Source organism: Topomyia yanbarensis, chromosome 3, assembly GCF_030247195.1.
Source record: "Topomyia yanbarensis strain Yona2022 chromosome 3, ASM3024719v1, whole genome shotgun sequence".
Taxonomy (NCBI): domain Eukaryota; kingdom Metazoa; phylum Arthropoda; class Insecta; order Diptera; family Culicidae; genus Topomyia; species Topomyia yanbarensis.
The window spans coordinates 142,257,488-142,280,223 of record NC_080672.1 but is presented as its reverse complement, the minus strand read 5'-3'; positions in this window follow the sequence as shown (position 1 = coordinate 142,280,223).

Genomic DNA, 22,736 nt, shown 5'->3' with positions numbered 1-22,736 from the left:
GAAATAAGCAGGAGCACGATGAAAGACTGCGGCAAGTCCTGACGGTCCTCAAGGATAATAACGCGAAACTAAACAACGATAAATGTATGCTAGGTGTGAATGAGCTTGAAATTCTTGGTTTTAAGGTGAGCGCAGCGGGGATAGGTCCGACTGAAGACAAAATTGAAGCTATCAGAAACTTTCGAAAACCGGAAACCAAGGAGGAAGTAAGAAGTTTCCTAGGTCTTGTGAACTTCGTGGGTCATTTCATCCCCCATCTATCGACTAGAACTGAGCCTTTGCGTCAGTTAGTGCGAGGCGATGTTTCGATTTTTGGTGAAGAGCAAATCAAGGCATTCGACGATCTGCGATATGAGTTAACAAATAATGTGCGTAAATTGGGTTACTTCGATCCGGCAGACGTCACAGAGCTTTACATCGACGCGTCTTCCGTCGGCCTCGGAGCCGTGCTTGTACAGCGACATAAGAGTATTCCGAGGATAATCAGCTTTGCGTCAAAGGGTTTAACTACAGCCGAACGTGTTTATCCACAAACGCAACGGGAGGCACTAGCAGTTGTGTGGGCTGTTGAGAAATTTTACTTATACTTATACGGTCTGCATTTTACTATATTCACCGACCATAAAACGCTCGAGTTTATATACGGAAACAAATACCAGGATGGTAGAAGAGCGCTTTCTAGAGCAGAAGGTTGGGCTCTTCGACTGCAACCCTTTGATTTTCAGATAAAACATATTCCCGGGCAGACAAATATTTCAGATTCTTTGTCACGACTGTGTCCTCAAACGGATGTACCATTTGATGATAATGCTGACCATTATTTGTTTGCTACCAGCGATGGACTCATGGCAATAACTCTTGAGGAAATTCAAACCGAAACTATCCTGGACGAGGCATTGATCGGAGTCAAGTTGGCGCTTGAAACTGGAAATTGGCCTCCAAACCTGTTTCGTTACCAAGCATTTTCTAAGGAGCTAGGGATTTCCAACGGAATAGTCGTTCGGGATGAGAGAATCGTGCTCCCGACAAAGCTTCGCCCTAGGGCCCTGGATATCGCTCATCGGGGCCATCCAGGAATAGTAACTATGCGTAGAAATTTGCGGGAGAAGGTATGGTGGCCTTGCATGGATCGCGAGGTGGTCGATAAAATTCAGGAATGTGCAGGGTGCGCAGCTGTCCGAAGCCAAATGCCACCTGAACCGATGTTCAGGAAAGAAATGCCAGATCGTGCTTGGCAACAGATCGCTATTGACTTTTTTTCAGCGAAGGAATGTGCTACATTTTTGGTGGTCGTTGATTATTATAGCAGGTTTCTGCAAGTTGTTGAAATGAAGAGTACCACGGCCAGCAAAACCATTGAAGCGTTGGAAGCAATATTTATGGACCACACCTACCCGGAAACTATACGCAGTGACAATGGCCCACCATTTTCGAGTGAAGAATTTGCGGATTATTGCTCACACAAAAACATCAAACTCATTCGCACAATACCGTATTGGCCGCAGATGAATGGCCTAGTTGAGAGGACAAATCAAGGCATACTTCGAGCCCTTCGTATTGCTAAAGCGACAAATTTGGACTGGCGGAAAGCAGTGAAGGAGCATGTGTACACCTATAATACCACTCCACATTCGGTGACCGAGAAGGCGCCGATGGAACTTCTAACCGGGCGACCGGTAAAAGATCTGTTACCGTCCTTGCGAACCGATCCATCTTGGAACCGCGATGAGAGTGTGCGCGACAATGACGCCATAAAGAAGATTAAAGGTAAAATATACGCCGATCAGCGCCGGCATGCTAAGAAATCTTCGATAAAGGTAGGTGAAACAGTGATGGTCAAAAACTTCAAGTGCGGAAAGCTTGAACCTACGTTCAGATTACAGAAGTTTGTTGTGATTCGCAAGTCAGGAAATGATACTGTAGTCGAAGGAGATGATGGAGTGACGTTGCGTCGCTCTGTTACTCATCTTAGAAAATGGTCCGAGCCATCTTGTTCTCCGCCTCCACCACTTTCTTCAGAACTAGCTCCAGGATCACCTTCTTTGCTAACATCAGCCGATCAAGTACCGGATGCACCACCTGGATCCCCGAAAGCAAGGAAGCCGAAGACCCTTAAAGAAGCGCATAGTGATCGAAATAAATCGAATGCAAAGCGTCCTCTGAGAAAAACGAAACCACCCAAACGATACATACAGTTAATAAACATTTCTGATTGATTTTTTTTTTCTAGGTGAGTAGGAGAGGGATGTAGAGTAGGAGAGGGATGTAGAGTAGGAAAGGGATGTAGAGTAAAGAATATGTAGTTTGAGATTAGAGTGTACTTGGAGGATTTGGTTGAAAAGAAACGAAAGGAGAATTAACTAGGCAGTTGGTGTTATAAGCTGTAAGCGATCGGTTCGGAAATAAAAGTGTATCGGAGTCTGAAGTATTGTTTGGAGTGATTTATAGCGATACCGAAGGTAAGATTCTACATACACAACAATTGTTAGACCAATACTGGCATACGGGTGCCTTGTTTGGTGGCAGAAGGGAGAAGTCATGGCAATCCAATCAAAGTTAAACCATCTTCAGAGGATGATCTTGATGGCGATGACTGGTGCGTTCTCGACAACACCTACTGCTGTTTTAGAGACACTCTTGAACAAAAAAACCCCTACATGTGTTTCTGAAACAAGAAGCACTTTCTTGTGTATACCGTCTTGAGGATACTGGGCGCTGGAACAGTAACCCAATGCATCACGCAACTAGCCACACAAGACTGTGGCCCCAAATGGTTACTTGGGATGAGCATACACTTGCTCCCAGTGACCTTGCAATCATATGTAGTTTTCCTTTTAGAACTTTCAATGTGAGAATTTCTCCATGCGAGGAATGGCTGTCTGGCTGGATGGAGCGACAACTTGAAGAATTCGTTGTTTGTTACACTGACGGTTCTTTGTTGGAGGGCCGAGCCGGTGCTGGAGTCTATTGTCGTGAAATGAGAGCAAATCAATCTCATTCGCTTGGTAGATACTGCACCTTATTCCAAGCAGAAATCTTTGCGATTCTGTGCGGCGTACAATCGGTACTTCAACCGGGAATTTACGGTAAAAGAATCAATTTTTGCTCTGACAGCCAGCCTACCCTGAAAGCACTTAGTTCGATAGATTCGAAATCGAAAGTAGTAATCGCATGTGGAACTCAATTCGAAGAACTTAGTATTTCAAATGCTTCTATGGGCACCCGGTCATTTCGGTATTACTGGAAATGAATGGGCGCACGAATTGGCTAGAGCGGACTTCGTTGGTCCAGAACCAGTTCTACCATTTTCGATAAGTTGGATAAAGCACAAGGGTCGCTCTTGGGCTGCATCCGAACACGCCAACCATTAGCATATCTTACAAACCTGCGTTCACACAAAGACTTTACTGCTGGATGTGAGTCCGAAAATGTCAAAGAATTTGCTACATTTTTCCAAACACAATTGTAGTATTCTAGTCAGGGCCCTGACTGGACATTGCAAACTATTGAGTGACACATCACGGCTATTATTCAGAATGCTGAGTATTATTCGTGTGACGGTTCGAACTCATTTGGCCCGAACCAGTTTACCAACTCATGCGTAATACTGTCGATTACGGAGCTTCATATCATTTGATATGTAATTCCTCTGCAGTAATGCAATTGCGTATTCGGATTTTTAGTTTTCTACACATAGATGAACCTATGTACAGAGAGCTGAAACTCAAGGATATGCTATAAAAATAAAAAAATACTAAATCCCTCCGGGGGTTGGAAGTTTAATTCATGCTAGTGTAGCACCTGCTTATTGTTCAGCATCCTTCGGGGGGGCGCAGAATGTTCCGTTTTAATTGTTCTGTGTCGCTATTTGCCTTACCCCTAACCTTTCCACTTCCCCAATCCTTCCCATCATGGAAAAGATAAAAAGACAAACTTGGCAAGGCACAAATCTCTGATCAGCGGCATGATGCCAAATTAGGCCAAACAACTGTTTTTAATCGTGATGCCTTTATAACGGTAAAAGCTGTTTTTGGAGACACACGGTTTATAAATCTCATATTTCATGCCAAAGTGCAAATGGCCTGCCAAATCAAGTACTTCGAAGCAAATTTCGACAGCTTCTTCAATTTGAAACGTCCACAGCAGTCCTTACCCGTGAAATATTCCTGTCGCGGCCACTGCTTGATATCCACTTTCATTTTGGTCTCATCATCAAGTCAGAAATATGTAAACAAACATCGTGAATTTTATTCACATTTTTCACCACGCTATTTAAAGCATTTTCTCTATGAAAAGCGTAATATTCCCTTAATAATGACGTCAGTTAATTGGTCTTGAGCCATATTTTGCATTGGTGGTTTACAAACCACCAATATCAACATAACATAAATTACGCAACGCTTTTAGGGGGGAGGGGGTACGACAAATTGTGAAATATGGGGCAGGGGGAGTAAGCTAGAAAATCACGTAACATCTTTTTAGTGAAGAATAACTTTTTTTTAGGAATTTGTTACGTAATAAAGGAGGGGAGGATAAAGAAATTTGTGACAATTTGTTACATGGGGGAAGAAGGAGTCAATTGCGGGAAATTTTTGCGTTACGTGATTTATGAATGATCTCTAAGAGGGTTGCCTGCTTGCCAGATCTGTCGCAGCAGCCTAAAGCGCCATCCATCGAATCCACCTATCCTACCATTGGACCCGATTACTAAACGACTTATTTCATCACGATTGCCCTTTATGCACCTACGATTTGCAGCAGGTATGAGGTTTGCTGTTGAATTAGGTTTTCCGAAACGTTTTATAAAATTAAATTATAGATAACTAGCTAATGCCCGTGTTGCTGCTAATTTCAACGAAATAGGAGAAAATCACAATTTGTTCCGAAGCGTCATATGGCAGATAACCAATAACCTACCAATAGCACACAAACACACTCCATAACAAATGCTACGTATAAATTTTGATAGCCATCGGTTCTCAACCTATTTCGCCCCACGGACCCCTTAGAAATTACCCCCCACGGATAAACATCGATTTTGTATGCTATCAATGTATTACCTTCAGTTTGTTAGGAAACAAGACTTGAAATTTCAACATCAGGAATCAGGAATCAGAATATATTGGCTCAAATGGCACGTTCCCCGTACATAGTCGGGGATTTGTGCCTTGCCGTGTGTTTTCATCATTTCCTGAGCGGAAGGAAAGGACAAGGAGGTGTGGGGAAGTAGAATTGGAAGGGTGGGAAAAATAACAGCACAAAACAAAAATAAACAACAGGTAAGTTAAACTCACAAGTAGTTCAACTTGCCTGCGAATAAGCCTAAAGCCCTTTACCGCATTGGATAAGAAACTTTAGTATGTCTCTGAGTTTCAGTCGTCCAAACATGGTTTCGTCTATATAAGGACAGCTGAAGACTCGAAATCGCAATTTTGCTACCGCTGGACAGTTGCATATCAGATGATATAAGGTTCCGTAGTCGGATTCACAAAGATCACATGAAAACGACTCAGCGCGCTGAATAGTTGCCATGTGATAATTGAGTTCGCAGTGGCCGGTTAAAGCCCTGGTCAGCATGCCGCAGTGGAGCTTCGAAAAATGTAAGAGATTTTTCGAAACCACTGGGCATGGTTGTTCTAGAAACGCCTTTGTTTGGCGACACGTTTGTAGATTTCTCCAGTAATTGCGGTGCTCGGACGAAGCCCAGGACCGTATTTTTTCCCGTATCCAACTTGTCGAAATTGGCAGCGCGGGCTCAGGACCAACGAAGTGAATCGCTGAACCTGCCCTGGCCAATTCGTCAGCCCATTCATTTCTAGTAATACCGCAATGTCCGGGCACCCAGACAAGGTAGATAGTGTCGACAATGCTTAGTGCTTCGATTTGGGTTCGGCACGCGATCGCTAGCTTGGACCGGGATTTGTCTGAGCTAAGAGCCTTGATTGCAGCCTGACTATCGGAGCAGAAGTTTATAACTCTGCCGGACAAACTCAGTTGAAGGGCCGATTGCACCCCGCACATAATCGCAAAGATTTCGGCTTGGAATATAGTACAGTATCTACCTAGTGAGTGAGATTGTTCCAATCTCATTTCACGACAGTAGACACCAGTACCAGCACGACCCTCCATCAGAGAACCGTCAGTGTAACAAACCACTTGCGTTTGTTGTTGTCTTTCCATAAAGCCAGACAACCACTCCTCTCGAGAGGGAATCTTCACATGGAATGTCCTGTAAGGAAAACTACAAGTGAGTGTAATATCGCTGGGAGCAAGAATATCTTCACCCCATGTAACCATTTGTGACCACAATCGTGTATGACTGGTAGCAAGATCAACATGATTACTGTTCCAAAGCCCAGTAACCTGCAGTCTGTATGCACATGATAGTGCTTCTTGTTTTAAGTGTATGTGTAATGGTTTGATATTTAGAAGTGCCTCAAGAGCAGCAGTCGGAGTCGTGGTGAAAGCACCAGTCAACGCCATGAGCGCCATTCTTTGCAGATGTTTTAGCTTTGACTGGACTGTCACCACCTCTCCCCTCTGCCACCACACAAGGCATCCGTATGACAGTATTGGACGTACAATTGTCGTGTAAATCCAATAGATGTATTTAGGTTTGAGACCCCAGGTCTTTCCAAAAGTTCGTCTGCACTGCCCGAAGGCCATGCAAGCTTTCTTGACTCTGAACTCAATGTGAGCAGACCAATTCAGTTTGGAATCCAATATGAATCCAACGTATTTGGCTTGATCTGCACACAGTAGCTCAGAATCAAAGAACTGCAAGGGACGAACCCCGGTTGTTATTCGCTTCGTCGTAAAAAGAACCATTGAAGTTTTGCTTGGGTTAACTGATAGTTTAACTTGTCGACACCACTGTTCGACAGCTCTTAATGCCTGTTGCATTAAGTCAAAGATTGTTCCGATGCAAAATCCAGTAATTAGTATTTGGTAATCGTCAGCAAATCCGTAGGTCGGAAATCCAAGCTCATTGAGTTTCTTCAACAAGCCGTCAGCTACTAAGTTCCATAACAAAGGTGACAGAACGCCGCCCTGAGGACAACCGCAAATACTCAACTTCCGTATCTCAGCCTGTCGCAGTGACGAGCAAAGTATGCGGTTACTAAGCATTGCGTTTATCCAACCTGAGATACATGCAGGTATCCCATGACCGCGCGTCGCTTCCAGAATAGACTGGAAGGACACATTGTCAAAAGCACCCTCAATATCTAGGAATACACCCAAGCTAGATTGCTTGAGCGAGAAGGCTTTCTCAATGTTGTAAACAACATCGTGAAGCAGAGTGATCGTGGATTTCTCACACTGATATGCATGTTGCATTTTGTGCAGTGGATATTCAACTAAACTAACGTTCCTGATGTGATGATCGATTATCCGTTCTAAAGCTTTCAGAAGAAAAGAACTTAAGCTGATAGGCCTAAAACTCTTGGCTTCTTCATAGCTTGAGCGCCCCCCTTTGGGAATAAACAGTTATTTCTCGCCATGCTTTCGGGATATACCCGGTAGCAAGACTGGAAAGCAAAATTTTTTTCAAGATATGTTTAAGAATATCAAATCCCTTTTGTAGTAGCACGGGAAGTATTCCATCTTTTCCGGGTGATTTGTATGGAGCAAAGCTGTCAACTGCCCACTTAACCGATTCAATGGAAACCAATGTGCGTGTTAGCTCTCACGAGTCCGAATCACCAGAATGAGATCTGTGAACATTGTTCAACTCCGGATCGATACAACCTGGAAAGTGTGTGTCGAAGAGACAATTAAGAACATCTTTTTCGTCCGTCACATAAACACCATCTCTGGTTTTTAAGGAGTTCATCTGAAAATCATTCGATTTGGAGAGAATTTTATTTAATCTGCTAGCCTCGTTCAGACTAGAGACATTAGTGCATAGGCTTTGCCAGCCAGCCCGTTCTGCAGATCTAAGACATTTCTTATATGCACTACGAGCTGACCTGAAAGCCCTGGAGTCACAATGCACTAGGAAAATATATTTTTCGTCCCCCAACGACTTCACGGCCCCCTAAAGGTCCGCGGACCCCATGTTGAGAATCACTGAGTTGAGCCGTTTGGGAGTCTATAAATCACATATATACTAACATTGACTTTAATTTATGTAGATACATAGATAGATAGATTAATCATTGGCCAAATTATCCATGTTCCAGTGGATGTGGCCAAAATTGTAAAAAAATTGGCCCGCCAATTGGAAGATGACAGAGCATTCAACCTCGTAATAAAGAAGCATCTTATTCACAAATCAACTTACTTTTCTGGATATGCTAAGAAGCGATCTTCAAGTCCTGGTTACAATTTCTAGTGACCACTCCGCTGTATCGACGATACAACATATCATTCAGTGAGGAGCTGCTGAAATGCTATCAACACAGAAGCTGGAGATAGCTCATCGCTTGATTAATAGAATACTTCAATAGAGTTGGAGACTATTGAGAATAATCAACGTGACGTTGAATTGCTTGTTATAATTGGGCAACAGAAAACTCTGCTATGGGATGGAGATTAGTTTCTGCAAATAGCACCGGATCAGAACAAAGTGCCTCTTTCTATAATATATGATGAGCATGCCGAAGAACTCTCATTTCCAGATTATTTGGCTCATTCGAGAACTTTTAATCCGGAAGTTCGAGTAACATAGTTTATGATGGCCACCAGTGAATTGAGACGCCGTGATAGACGACAAGCGATGCCCCAACATCTGTTGTATGTGGCGATGAAAATACTCCGTCTGCGCATTTCGGAGGGACTACAGTGCACATTCAAATGTATGGCAACTTTCGCAGGCTATGTTGATCAACTAAGAGTTTTTGGAAGTATTGAAAGAAATTTGTCTTTCGTGAAATCAATTCCAAACTCTGTGCAATTCTGACAGCATTGCAAAGATTCGGCAATTGGGAAAACCAACTATGTTTCTCACCTTTAGCGTAAACGAAACTAAATTGTTTCATTTATTACGACCTCTGCATAAGCTATCGGATAGGTACAACGTTAACGATCTACACGATGTTATGCAGCAGCTATCTGCACTGCAGCGACCCAGTCTTGTGAACGAGGATCCAGTAACATGCTGCATATACTTCAACAGACTTGTTTGTGTGATCTTGCAGTTACTACAGTCGACCAGGTACAGTCCGTTCGGGAAATACCGTGTGATGGACTGCTTCAAAAGAATCGAATTTCGACATTGAGGTAGCCCATATGCTCATATTTTACTTTAGTTAGCTAACAATCCAAAAGAGATAGTATCGTAGAGAATACCCGCAACACTTCAACTTATCGACCATTTATGCTAGGTAAGCCATGCTAACTTGCCGGAGAGCTACGGAAATCAGGTACATAAGCACACTTTTACACTGTCCAAACAAGCGGTTCAGTTCAAGTTTTGCATAACAGTGCGACGATGTAGGCGTAATCGATAGCAGCACGTGCAGCATTTCGCACGATTTTTGCGCCTGCATCGTCCACAATCATAACCAATTCGCGCATTAATATTTATTTTATTGGGCTCAACGTGATGTCCGGAAAGAAAACTAAAGCTACTCTTAGTACCAAGATGTAAAATTCAAACGAACGTGGTGACAATACATTTGGAAGAAAGTAGAAAGAGCTTTATCCATTTGAAACGGAAAATTAATCCGATTCAAAATTGGTTTAGGGTAAATGACCTTGAGTAGGAAAATTTGTTATTTTCCTGCAGTATCGTCGACACATATCTCGATTTCGGCAAATAAATATAAAAATTATTTTTGCTAACACGTATCAGATGACAGGTAAAACTAATAATTTTGATAATTTGTTGATTGAAATTTAAATTAATCTGTGATTGGAGCCAGAATAACAGATTTGCTGACTGAAGAATATTGATCATGAGTAAGAATGTGCTTATCTTGAATGGAACTAAAAATATTTTGGATTAGGACTTCAATTTCTGCCCTATTTAAAAGCTCCAATATGTTTCAAATGAACTACTGGTATGCTAAATAACTGAAAATATATTTGGAAATGATTTAATGAGTTTTAAAGCTAAAATTTCTATGAAATATATCAAGAGTATATTCTATCAAAGCATGCTAAAAGCAATTTAGCCATTTTTTTCCCAACACGGCATCAATAACCCCTAAATTTAGATTTTCTTTATAACCAAATGCTATTAAAAATACCTCCTCTAGGAGTGAATAGCTGAAACTAGTGGTCTCAATCACGATTATTTGTAGTGCGGTTTGATATCAAAAAACCTTAATTATACTTTATTTAAAATTAAATTCATGACATTTTCCGTAGTATTTTTAATCTATTTGAATGAAAATGTACTGGTGTTTACTGACATTGGACCATATAAAACACCAATTTTCGAGCGTTTTATCATAAGCAAGTTTGTTTAACAAAGCTCACTCGAGACGACAATGCATCAGAAAAAGAAGTAGTTTTGTTTCGGAAAATTTGGTGTTTAGAAATATTTCTAACTATATCGAACCATGGGTGATTGATTGAAGTATGTTAAATTTTGCAGTGTGTCGTTTTTGGCGCATTACTTCATTTTAAAAGCTCGTGTAGCATATTTTTCAAATAATACCAATCTTGATCAATTTCTCTATAGTCCCTCTTAATATCATTTATCTTACATCGAATGGAGAATTGCATGATACAGTCAAGTAAGGAGTGTTTTTTAAAAACTTGTAACTCTCAGTAGGCCTAAAAGACATATAACGTTCCAAAGTTTTGGTATTTTTCTTTCAAAATTAATCACTCTACACGGTGTCATTGTCGAACAACTTTATTTAAAAGAATCGGCATCCGCAGTACTTCAGGATACGAAATAATAGACTTTTCCCTTTCATTTGCAACCGATCGCAAAATGATGCGGGTCTAGAACAACTTTTCATTTTCAAGATTTTTGTTTGAAAACTTAGATTTTACAAGGATACTATTTCACATGTTTGCTACTAGGTGGTACTATATATATATATATATATATATATATATATATATATATATATATATATATATATATATATATATATATATATATATATATATATATATATATATATATATATATATATATATATATATATATATATATATATATATATATATATATATATATATATATATATATATATATATTCAAATAATACTAAAGTTGAGAATCTGATGATAAATATCATTGTCTACATACTCGCAGAAAAATTTGAAAATAGATATATTGCATTTATTAATAAAGAAAATAAAAAAAAAGTTCAGCGGTCAAGCTTTTATTTCAAAAGGTTTGTAAACACGCAAAATTTGAAGAATATGAAGCTAGGAGGTTAGGAGAATCATCAAAATATTTTAAGGAACCTATTGCTGCCAGAAAGAAGTACTACGGTGTCTAGTCTAGTCTACACATACACCGCCAATACATGTAGGGATCCTGGAAAATTTCAGGCATTCACTTACAATGTTTCTTGTCAATATTAATGTTTGTGATGACAAATTATGTATTTAACAATTTACGTCCATCTGACAATGAGTCTTAATGAACTAAATTACAAATAATTAACTAATAATAAGTGATAACAATCGATTTCTAAACTGTGCAGAACTAATGACGAAGTCGAAGATGTCGGTAAAATCGTTGAAGCGACGGACCATTGCTAGTATCGGGCTGTTAGCAGTGTAGTTAGTGTTACGCATTTCAGTCTGCAACAGTGTTCGAGGATGAAGGACACGGGTTGGTGCGTAGAGGTTAATTTGTGATAGGAGATCATTCCAAGCCAATTGACGTAACGCATATCTTATGAATCTGCGGCTTCAATTCTTTGGCTCCAAGTTGCATGGTAGGGGCACCAGACGACGTTTGCGAATTCCAACTGTGAGCGCACCAGTGAACAATACAACGCTTTGAAGCACAAAGGGTCCCGGAATTCGTTGGATATTTTGAACATAAAACCTAGTAGACGATTAGCTTTATCAATGATCGCTGAGAAGTGATGGGTGTACGTTAGTCATTCATCAATGACCCAATCTTTTACATGATCAACGCGCTGCAGCTGAGTTCCAGCGATGTTGTAGTTGAAAGTAAACATGTTTCTCGTTCGATGAAAGCTTATAACAAAGCATTTAGCAACACTAAGAACCAGAGTTGCACAAAATCATGACTATCACTTTTTCTTCAAAATGTACGCAAAGCTTCAGTCACAAATCAAAATGATCGTCATTTTCAGTTGAGAGAACTTGAGCAACCGAAACTGAGCATAGTGAGTACCAACAACAGTGACGAGGGAGAGTGAGAAAAAAATGACGGGGCGCAGACAGTCGAGTCAAGTGACAACACACAATGATAATTTCTGTTTCCTTTTTGTCTACCACGCGAATTCAACAAGCGTAGTTTTTATTCACTAAATAATCACCATATACGATTCAATAACTAGTCAGTGTTTATTGACCCTTCGCACTTGCTTTAAATTCGATCGAAATCAGCAACATACTGATAGTTAAACTTAAATGATACTTCGTCGCTGTTGTGCTATCTTATGACAAGCGCCATTTTACACATTTTGAGAAAAACGATTTTTAAGTTTGAGATTGAATATCATGAAACTTATAAATGGTAGAAACAATTCAGAAAAGACAATTGCTGCTTCTACCTATTCTGTATTAATCTCTCAAATATTGCGAAGATCGGTTGACTATGTTGCGAGTTTTCACTAAAAATGTAAACAAAAGTCATACTCACACGTGTTATAGGTGTGTATTGATGAAAAAAATTGTTTAACGTGTCATAATCGTGCATGGAAAATTTTCAATAGAAAAAAAAATCACCAATTATGAACTTTTATTCATATCTTTGGTTTAATTTGGTCTATAAACAATCGGTTGGATGCATTTTGAAGGAAATGAGTCAGGGAATCTAGAAAAAATAGTTATTTTTGGTTACAGTGTTGCCAAATATGTTATATTACCAGTTTAAAGCTAAAACTGCGTTTTTCTCCCAATACATGTATTATTCTTTTGAAAATTATTATGCCATTGTGTTCCTACGACATTTTTACACATAAAAGCAACTAAAACTTCATTATAACTTGAGCCTATCCCAAGACATAATGATTTGAAGGAAAAAAACTCACAATTTCTAATCACTTTTCTCACTGTATTTCAGTAACCACGCAAAATTTTAAAATTCTGGAAACGCCATCTTATAGAGATTCGTTAGACGAGTAATGTGGCATATCTAAGCTGACCAACTCTGACGAAAAAATCCGTACACTATGAAAACCGTTTGCCTGAGCGTGATGAACGATTTCGCTTCGTTGCGGTATGGTGTACGGATTTTTTCGTCAGAGTTGGTCAGCTTAGGCATATCTAACTCAGTTTACCCCAAAATGGCGTTTGTCATAAGATAGCACAACAGCGTCGTCGCTCCTAAATTGGTAGTAATGCATGTTGTTTTGTAACCTGGTTTACTGCAAAAATATTTATCAACAGACAGAGCATATTTTTAACTAACCGAACACATCAACATGATCAAAACACAACATATATTTCTTTTGATTTCCTTGCATTTTAACCCTGCCTACTGTGATTGAGTTCTCTAGACTGCGAATAAACAGAAGTTAGTTTTATCAAATACATTTTCAAGTGGCAGTGTAGTATGTACCTATTAGTAGAATCAAAATACTATTGGCTGAGTGGAAATGAATCACGTGATGGAGGAATGAATCAATGAATTGATCGAACGTAAATAATAAACTTTCGTTGTGCAATTTAGTAACAAATTAGATCTACCTACCTACACATTCGCTTCAGACATTAAACCCAAGCGCACAAAGCAAAATGAATGAACGTTGATGATGATGGGTAGAGCGAAAGAGACAACTAATACCACTACACTGTGTTAACCGTGTTTGCAAATGGAGCTATATATATATATATATATATATATATATATATATATATATATATATATATATATATATATATATATATATATATATATATATATATATATATATATATATATATATATATATATATATATATATATATATATATATATATATACATATATATATATATATATATATATATATATATATATATATATATATATATATATATATATATATATATATATATATATATATATATATATATATATATATATATATATATATATATATATATATATATATATATATATATATATATATATATATATATATATATATATATATATATGTAAACCGCGGCACGTATAAAAGATCTAAATAGTCAATGGACAAACATGGATTCACGCTTGAAGTCTGGTAGAAAACCCATCTATGACCGCATAACACATCCAAACCGTTATAAATTTCGATTCCGTCAATGAAATATTTTTAAACTTGCAGAAGATATACTTGATTACTATATCTTTCGAATGCCATGTACTAAATAAGTAGACAAAAAATATTTTGTTTGTAGAGATAGGACCAAACCCGTGGGTGTTTGCTGGTAGCCTTATGAAACGTGTCATAAAACTTCAAATTGCAATTTCTCTCGAATCCCTCGATGGATCATTTTAAAATTCACTGAAAAGATGCTTGGATACTGTATCTTTCGAATACCGTATGACAAATTTATGGTCATTTTTTTTGTTAATAACGGTTTTAGGAACACCGTGCCCACAGCTCTGTAAATGCCAATTGCTTGCACCACAACTGCGGCAAAAACGTCTTACCCCACCGCGTAATGTGCATTGCGGATACAGCAATTCTAGCGTGATTCTGGTAGCTATAGCAACCGCGTTGAATTCTAATTGTAGGCTTGACACTGAGAATCCTTTTTGGCCGGGTTCAAACATGATACCATGGGTCCAATAAATCACTCTTTTCAGCTGCCTGAAGCCAGTGTCAATAGGTGAATCCATTATATTTACTTATTTATATCTCAGCGATAAATCTGTCATCGAATGTCTCAACGGGGAACATCCGTGTGGAAGTGGAAAGAATATCGAAGATAGAAAAATATGTTTCCCAGTGATTCCCACCGGTATCCTAAGCAACATCAGCTAGTCACCAAGTCAATCTGCACTGCTACTGGGCACGGTGGTACCCCTGTTTGCTTTCGAGATGACGACAATCGCTTCTGCGGTCGCAGGTTGGTCGCCATCCAATACCTTCTAGGTGAGACAAGATGAATCACATCTTTCACATTGGCTGACTGGCGCTACCGGCGTTTTTTATTGCCATTAGTTGCGGTAAATTATTTGTAATGGCTTTTTAATGGCGTCACCAGTCGATTACTTTCTCAATCCTTATTGATGGTTCCTTCAGTAGGGTGTTCCTATGGAATTTACGGCGTTGGATTCCTATGAAGTAGGTTCATTCGATGAAAACTAGTTGTATCCAGTGAGTTCATATTAAAACGACGACAGCAGGTAGTTCATTATTTAATGTGGCAATCTATTATATAATAATATAATTGATAAAATAACACCCTGACCTTTTCGGTAGCATGAATAATGCAGTCGTCATAGGTGTCAATATATGATGATGATGATGATGAAAATGATTGACTACTCAACGACTGGGATTCCGAAGCTGAACCAAACTGATGTATGTTTACAAACAAAAACAGTTCATCAGAAGGATAATTAACTTGGTGAAAGTGATTTCCGATTCGGTGCTTGTATCGTGAACCGTGCCCTTTGCCCTCATCAGTATTTATGGCTAAATCATTTCCAATTTAAAATAGAATCATTTCGAGGCACATTCGACAAGCGAGCAAATATCGATGAATCAATTGATGAAGGCTCGAGGGCTTTACACATTTGCAATGAGTTCGTTCTAATTCGCTATTATCAATGTTGGCATAAAAGAGTATTGGGGTGCCCGCTTATAGTCTGCCGATGCAGAATCTATAGTGAAACTCAAACAAACTGTAGAGAACAGGCCCGTAGCCAGGATTTTGTTTCGGGAGGGGCTTAAAAAAATTTGCATAAAGCTTTTAATTCTGACAATTTGATATAGTCACTAGAAACTAAATTAAATTTTGAAAAGTTCATAATGAAATCAATTCCAAATCAAAGACAATCCTAAAAATATGTTCATTGTCACAAGAAAGGTTATAGTACTTACTCTCGTTACAACAAAGTATACTCTAGAGTTCACAGTATTTATGCGCTAACCGAATATGACAATGCTTGACGGTGCTGGAAAACACTAGGTGTTCCAAGCTACACCTTTAAAAGGCGTAGAAGATGCTAAACCGAAATGAGTAGAAAAATATCCATAAAATGTTCGAACGAAGAGAATGTCGAAATTCGTACAAAATCTTCTGATTTAGCAAGCGATTTGTAGATGCGCAGAGACGGTTCAACTTCTATTTTCTTTGTCTGGTGTTCTGCGAGTATTACCAGTTCCAAGGCATCATGCTAACACAATTTTTTGATATATTCTATTTAAATGAAACTATTTTCAAGACTAGCCTTGGTCGGGTAGATTAGAACCCCAGTTAGGAAGGATTTTTGGTAATCAATAGGATCAAAATATAAATTTAAATGATTAAATCAACTGAAGGAAACTGCCCACAATTTAATTGATTAAAGAAAATTGTCTACAAATCGAATGAAAACACTGATTACTAATATCTTCTAATTTTCCTTCAAATCGCCAGTCGCCGTGCATGTGTCGTTCACCGTGCAGTTTCAAAATCACGGAATTTAAAGAACTAGCTCCCTAAATCCATCGGAGAGATCCCAAATCCTTTCGTTTCATCGTTTTATTGAAACATTCCAACTAAAGTTGAATCAAAATTTTAAATACACCGTAAGTTGATCATATAACGTGCACTGGTGCCAAACAAATGTCCTCAACTACTTATTCTCGTTTTGTTGGTAATAGTTTTATATTATTTCTAAATTGTGACGTATTTAGATAGGTATTTTTACGGTGACTATGAGGGTGGTTTTCATTTTGATTAAAAAAAACAGGATTTGAAGTCACGTCAAATCCACCTAAACGCACGGTAACTGGGGACTTGACGGTACGTGAAATTTGTTAAATGTATTACCAAAAGAACTAGAAGGTCTACCTTCTGATGTCGCAAAAAGCAGAAGCAAAAAAAATTGCTACGCTATAGCAGGCTACAGGCACCAGTGAATCAAGCTAGCTATTGTTCTATATCAGTGCACATACAAATTGTATCGTTGCCCCCGGCTGCGGAGTAAAATGAGTTTGCCAAATGAAGCAAAAGTGCCTGTGCTACGGGATAACACGAACAGTTAAGGAAGTGGAACAATTAGTTAAAGTGAAAATGGAGCTTAATCTCGCTGAAGTTACCTACATTCAGCTACATCACGTAAAAACTGTGTTTTGATCACGTTTAGAAGCTTAGCACAGGCCGAAAACTTTATTGCAAAGAACAACATGCAACACGAGGTCGAATTTAATAACACCAGAATCAAGATCCCCGTGCATATGGAAAACGACATGGTGGACGTGCGTATCCATGATTTGGCCCCGCGCACGAAAGAGGATTTCATCAAACAAATCATGTCGCAATATGGAGAAGTAGAATGTATTACGAATGACACCTGGAGAAATTTTTTCTCCGGCATTCCCAATGGCGTTCGTATTGTGAGAATGCGAGTGACTAAACCAATACCTTCTTACATGACTATCGAATGCAAATCACCGAAGGATGGCGTGACCTATAAGCAAACAACGCTAATTACATATCCCGGGCAGACCCCAACATGCCAATTCTGTAACTATACAGCCTACTACGGAAAAACATGCGCCGAAGCAACTAGTCAAAACTCATCTACTACAGCCAACTCTAACACGCAGCCACCGATACCTTCAGATAAACCTAAAACAACGATCCAATTACCCAATAATGCAGGTACAACGACCACGACAACCGCTCCCAAACCAGCAACTAGCATCGCCAATAAAGAAGCAAATACCGATGAAGACGGATATACAACAGCGACCCATAAGAACGAGAAACAAATAAGAACCTCTGATCGTGAACAGGAAGAAAGCAGTACCGATGACGACATGGACGGGAACGATAACGTGAGAGAAGGCAGACTGAATGACCACCAAGCGGCCTCACCGCCAAGGAAAAAGATCTCAACACGCAGCAGCAAACTGCGTCAACAAGATCTGGCAGACCGACATTCTTAGAATTTTTTTTTATTTTTACTTATTGTAAAAAAAATTAAAAGACCCACGGATCAGTTGTGCTAACGCATTGAGCCGTTTCAAATAAAATTTTAGATTGAAAAAAAAGAAATATTATAAATATGAACAAGCTCAATAATTTCAGCATCTCTTTATTCCGACATATGGACGGGTATACATCGCACTTACTTCACCTCTGTCGAAGAGTAACGTAGATGTAAGGCCAACTTTCTTTGATGATTTCTGTTGTTCTGTAGTTGAGTGCCCAGAAAATATAGAACAGCTGCTCTTGGGTCGATTTCAATTTATTTATTATTTTTTCTCTCTTTTTCTTCGTGATCTCTGCTCATCTCTCTCATTTTATTCCATAACGAACACAAATAAAACGAAAACATGAAATCGAAACATTAATCCCAATTTATTGACTGTAGACTCAACTAGTTACAACATTTTAGTCGCTCTCCGTGATAGGCTACTGATGTTTGTTCACTGTATCGTCACGTCGTTTTTAGACTTACATGGACATTAATTGGAAACCATCGAAAGAGACAGAAATGCTGCTGCTTACAACATTAAGTTTATTATGATTGATTGACTAATATGTGGTTTAGCATCTATTGACATCCGTTGAAAAGTAAGGATAAAATCACAACAGATAGTCCTACCGCTACTATGTACGTTTCTGTATGTGAACAACATTAGTAATATACGACGGTATACAATTCTTGGGTTGATGAACACCTCAGAAAAACCGCTGTTTTACCACTTTTTGGCTTGTTTATTTTTTGGCATTTTTCTTGCTTATTGTTCGATTGTTTAAAATATCACTACTTTGCGGACTAATAATGTTTAAATACGGACCGCATTCTCCGCATAAAATGAAATTGAGTGTCAACAGAAATACTATTGCATTAAAATGACGCGAAAACAAAAACTGTCTTCTCGACTATATTGTCATCAACTAACGGAAATGTTTTTGTCTAGCACGCTTGAGTGAGATGCCTGATGTTTCTACTAAGCGTACAGTGCACTAACCTATTACAGAAATTCAATCTGCTTATGCTTTAACTAACTTTATTCTGGCTAATATATAACATAATATCTGAGTTTTGTTAGACACAACCACTAGCGATAAAGTTCTCATTTTGGGACAGTTTTTGAGCTCACTTTTCTATAAAACTTCTGCAATTTTATTATATATTTCGTTTATTTTATTCGGTTCAATGCATTAGCTAAATGAAGCCTTGTGTCTTCAATATATTTCCATGATGTGAACAATGAAAGTGATAAAACGTAAATGGTTGTCCTACAGATCTCGTGCGAACAACTAGCGATTGCATGTGGAGAACTATTTACTAGGCTGAGAAATATTTTTCCTAACCAACAGTGTCGCGGTGGTGTTCATTTCTATCTCGTACACTTCCTTATCATCATAGTGGTTACTGCCATGTCCATGTTCGCGAATTTCTGACGGGTCACGAGTGTCGACTTCCTCAATGATGGTGCCGACCGTTGATTTTGAGATACTAGACGCAGTTTTTGTCGTCAATATTATCCGAACAGCAGCCAAAATTTGGCAAATGTTTGTTTTTCAGGAAATGGTTTTGGAGACTATCGCATTCAGTTTTTACGTGCAGGGTCAGGTTGGAGGAAATATGTCTGTTCACCTAGATTTTCACCACAAAAACACCATTTAATATACTTCCTAGATGTGTCCTTTATAATGAATACCATTTTTTCCAAATGTGACAGGAATCTTTTAATAGCCACGGTGCAAGTAAGTGGTATCAGATCTTGTAGCCGAGCATTGATTTTCTCATCGTCCATATATATGAGGATCAACCACATGTTACAAGTTGTTATGCAAAATGACTGGTTTCGCCTGGGCTAATTTGTTAAATGGCATCAGCACTGAACGCCTGACATGGTTAAACTCGTTAAAGGCGATGTTCGTAAGCATAACCTTCATAATCACCTTCAGCAAATATTTCACATCATTAATGTTGCTCCAGACAAATACGGAGGCTATTGACTTCAGGTCTTTTCGCATAAGATCGATCTTATGCGAAAAGACCTGAAGTCAATAGCCTCCGTATTTGGCTGGAGCACTACTTCTTGCTTCTGCGACTCAATCATTCGACAGATCCCCACAGCAAGAATTAAAGTAACAGTTTCGTTTGTCTTCCGACGAGTCACACAATATGAAGGGAACTGTTTTATCACACTCAGCATACTGAGTAGATATCCTGACCGCTGTCTTCGGTGGTTCGAAATAGCAATCTTCCTCACAATTCTCGCATTAATTTGTTGAAACCAAACAAGATTCAATTTTTTTAAGAGTCACCGAAAAACATGTTGTTTCTTAAATTTATTTTTGAAAATTTTCGGGGGGGGCTTTAGCCCCCTAGCCCCCCCTCTGGCTACGTGCCTGGTAGAGAAGTTTAAAGATGAAATATGTACCAGCCAGCAGAATCGGTGTTGATGCACAGCTAGAAATTTTCGATTATTTTCCAAGGAAGGTCTTAAGGCCGGAGGTCTGGAAGTGCAGTATGATCGATCGATTGAATGTGTTCCATTTTCCGTCAGAATTATGAATCGGAACCATTGCTGACTGCCGATCGAACCGATAAACGGGTTGGAGTCACCAAAAATGTGAGAGAACGTTTTGTGGAGGACTAATTATAGAATCATAGGTAAACAGATAGAAAAATCTGGAAGAGGAGGAAATTACACAAATTACGTACTAATCTAAACCGCAATGCCCGGTTTTTGGGAGTGATCAACGGATCTCCGGTATAACATCAATTTCTTCGGGGTTGGATAATTTTCACTTTTTAGTACAGAGTTTATTTGCTTGTTGTGCAATATATTCAAAAGATGTAAGTAGTGCATTAACATCCGCTTGATTTCAATATGCCTTACTATCCCTTCGTGTGAAGGTGGCCAAGTATTTCGGATTTCATACACAAAACAAGGATATTGAAAAACAAATCAAATTGTAATATGTCAACTCTCAGGGCTCAGGGCCGCCGAGAGGAAGAGGGTACGGTGTGTTTCCCACCGGGTCCGGAGTTCTGAAGGGGGCCCGCATTTAAAGAGGAAATTAAAATTTTGAAAAATACTTTTTCGGCAAAAATTTATTTGAGAGTGTAATTAAAAATTCAATATCTTGTGTATGAAGGAACTAGAATAGCGAAAATTCTAATCTACTGCATATTTGATATGAAGACTTTTTTTATTAGGTCCAATCTGTAAATGAGAGCCCTTTTTTCGCTTTCTCTTTCGATTATTACTGCAAAACCACAAAACTTTTCGAACATTTATCAGTATGTTTCGAAAGACCAAGGTTTTTGCAAGCTTATTACGCAAACAGTTAAAGGGAAATCAGAAAGGTGACCGAGTAATTCGCGGAAAAGAGCGTAAAAAAGAGAGGCTCTCTTTCGTAGATTGGACCTAGTGAAAAAAAGTCTTCATATCAACTATGTTTATACCTAATCAGAAGATCAGACTCGAGTGGAATTTGTACATCGAATGCCATGTACGCAGCTCACCTGGGTTCGAATCCCAACCCCGCACACAGGAATAGAGATTTTTATAGAAAAATTCCTAACCTGAATGAGATGCGAATGACTTTAAGGTTAAAATATCTATAATCGAAGAAAAAACATAATCAGACTTGCAAAGGTTAAAAAATTTAATGGTTTGATTAGAAGTTATGAGGTTGTCTTCAAATTTCGCCAATATGAAATCGATGTTTTTGATTTATTGAATTTCCAACCTTCGAAAGCGCTGGATTAGTATCGAAAGCAACCAAGAATCGTCCAGCACCCAGTCCTCATAAACATCATCCTCGGGTTGCAGGCCCTAATCGATAAGGAGGGCCCCTATTGGTGTTGGCCTATTTTATTTTAAAAGTGCCATTTGGGTTTACTTTACCCCATTGAACCTTCTCTTCAATGGATCAATGTTCCTCACAAAGATTCTCGAAAGAAACTGAAGTGTGATTTCACGTCCCGTGTTTGTTTTCTGTGGAGCAGAGCAAAGCTCGCTTGGGTTTTCCTTCACAGCGAGAGTGGCTGGTGCTTTTAGATTCTTTGTGAATATGCGAGGAAGCGAAGTACTACACCCAACTAAATCAACAAAACTGTTCACAAATGCGAAAAAATACATCTAAATGTGAACGGCACAGAAAAGTGGAGTACTTTACCAAAACATTACACTCTACGGTGAATATGAAGAAAATAAGATATTTTTCGTCCTAGTGCTACCACAGATAAAACAGAGTAAATTTATTTATTTTTAAGCTGTTATGCAATAAAAAGCAATGGAAGCGCTCCAAAATTCTGTCGAGTGCTCAGTAAAATTATTCTGGTCAAAGTTCCACTAGATGCGGCTGCCTCAATTTGAGAGCTCAATTGATCAAATGAGTCATCAGAAACTCTTGATATACTAAAAGAACTCGAAATAAATCCAAAAATTCAAACTTTATAATGCATGGTTAGCCGTTCATTGTTACAAAATCCATAAAAAAGTCATATTCAGATACGAGAT